Source organism: Scardinius erythrophthalmus, assembly GCF_964197995.2.
Source record: "Scardinius erythrophthalmus genome assembly, chromosome: 24".
Lineage (NCBI taxonomy): Eukaryota > Metazoa > Chordata > Actinopteri > Cypriniformes > Leuciscidae > Scardinius > Scardinius erythrophthalmus.
The window spans coordinates 212,280-215,029 of record NC_138244.1 but is presented as its reverse complement, the minus strand read 5'-3'; positions in this window follow the sequence as shown (position 1 = coordinate 215,029).

Below are 2,750 nucleotides of genomic sequence, written 5' to 3'. Positions count from 1 at the left end.
GTGTGTGTGAGAGAGCGAGAGACGGTTAGGGAACATGTGTGTGTGTGAGAGGCAGTGGGAGGGGCCTGAGTGACTCATGGGAAACCATTCTCCGCTCTGATTGGCTGCTGTTCTGCCCTTGTTTGAAGAAAGGGAAGTACAGGGTTAATGCGTTCGCTCTCACCACTCTTTCTCTTCCACTGGTTTTAGTTCATGAATGCTTTGGAATACAGACCTCTTTTAGAGAAGAAAGCAGATTATTGCAGAAGTGGAAGCAGATATGAAAGTGTTAAAATGTTTGATAAGTTTACTGTAAAGCAAATGTACTGAATGAAAAAATAATTCTACACAATATATATATTTTACTAAATAATTTGGACATGGCTATTAAATCGAAGCCGTATGTTTAACCGTATGTGTTCCAGATTCAAAAGGGTTAGAAAAATAAAAGGTTTAAAGTTCATATCAAAGCGGTTTTAACCGGATTAATTTTGAGTGTTTAATGATAAATACTAAAATATGTGACAGATAGGGGAAAAAACAAAAAACAAAAGCGCATCATTTGGACAGAGAAAAAGACAAGATGTTATCAAGATTTGCTAGATCTCGGTTGTAACCTGTTGAAACATTTAATCTGTATGAAGGTTATTAAAGTTAATATTAAAGTTAACTCAAACCCCAACCAAAACTGAAACAATGAACTCAAGAAAAGAAGAAAAATTAAACTACAAATTCTAAATTAAATGTTAAAAAAGTAACATAAGAACTAAAACTAAACTGCAACTATATTCTCTGCTTCAGAATTAACTAGAACCATGAAATAGTTTTAGATTTGTCTTTTAATACTTCGTTCTAGATTTGATGAATGGAACGGCCTTAAATTTAGTAAAATTCGTCACTATGAGCCGCGGCTCAAGTCGGAGACGCGACTTTCTGTGTGTAATGTGAACAGTAATGTGAACAGTAATATGAACAGTAATATGAACAGGGAATAGGTATGTTTAATTTAAAGAACATTAATTGTAATTGTATTGTCACTGTACAGAATTGTCAAGTACTTTGCATGTGTTAACTGAAAAAGAACTGAAAAAGAAAGTAAAATATATTGCTAGACTGATGAATATACTGTGAGGTCTTCATCTGTCGTTCAGCCACAGAAACACAAACAGCTGACCAGTGTGCTGTAAAAGTTTCTTCTTTATTTCAGCAAAAAACACAAATATACAGTCGATGTTGTAGGATTTCATTACAAAATATATTCATCTACTTTTTACCAAGACTTTCAAAACCAAGAAGTCAAAACTAGAAGCCTGATCTACAAACACATGAACAATAATCATAAACATAAATAATGTAAAAAGTATATGAATGACAATAAGGTGGAATACAACATTAGCATGAAAACTCAACAATCGTGATCTAGTGGAAAACTTTTGCACTTTTAAACGTATGTTCATCAGGACGTTAGTGACAATCTGATGCTTGTGTTTGCTGATTTCTGCTTAAATCTGGACAGAATTCCTGACGTGTTTCGGTGCATCTGTCATTTTAAAGATTTAAAAAGCATTGTGGATTTTGTACAATATTATCATCAACAGCAACATAAAATCACACATTCCGTACAGTGGAGGATTATGGGGCAACGTTATACCGCAAGTTTTTTTTTACCTCAGTGTTTCTGTCTTGTTTTCCAGCACAAATATCTTTTTAAATCAAGATTAATTTAAAGGAGATGCGAAATGTTAGCCTAGAAATCTAGACGCACCCTAGCGGCAGCAAAATGTATTTTGCAGCCAGGGTAGTCCAGCAACTCTCCATTGACTTTCGTGCTGCAAAAACCTAAATTGGGTCAGGCCAATCACGTCGTGTATAGAGTAGGCGGGCCGGGCTTAACATAATGACGACAGAGTTGCGACGGTTCCTGCCACTTGAAAACAAAGAAGAGTTGCTACAGGCGAACAGTCTTTCGAATCGGCTTTGGCCGCGACTCTGGAGGACTTGGAGTTAAGTTTTTCTTTGAGAAAAGAGCAAAGAACGGCACTTAAGTCATTCTTAAAAAAGGAAGATGTGTTCGTCGTTTTGCCGGCCAGATTCAAAAGTTGAATCCATCAACTAACGTTAGCGCCGCTGTTGGGAAAACGCTCTGGTTGGTTGAAGCGCTGTCCTATTGCGCTGTCCTATTCCTATTTTTATTGCTTGTCCTAAAAGCCTGTTTCAGGAAGCACGAAGTGGGGGGGGGGGTATGGTCGAGCTAGCCTCCGTTTTGTTTGACAATACTTCGAACGTCAACAAGACGTAACGTCACCCAACATCGCTGAGAGCAGCTTTAAAACAAGAGCAAATATCTGCCAATGGACTCAGAAAAATAAACTTCATTCAAAGGGAAAACCAGAGGATTTTTCTGACTCCATTGGCAGATATTTGTTCTTAATTTCTTCATAATCTCTCTTCATTGTGATGATTTTTCAGTAAGCAAGTCTCTCAGTATCTTCAGTCATTTTGCTATTCCAGGAAATGTATCTTGATGTAAGAATGTTTAGATGTTTGTGCTGGAAAACGAGACAGAAACACTGAGGAGGAACATCATGTTTGTACAGACGTGACGCTTGTATGCTGTTAAAGCACTTCCATGAATCATTCAGTAAAAACCAGATCATTATTAGAGCTGTAAAGAGTCTAAATGAGCTGGAACTATTTTAACTGGCGGATGAACGTCTGCTGATGGAGTTTACTCACGAAAACAGGATGAAAATGACCAGCTTTATTGTGTT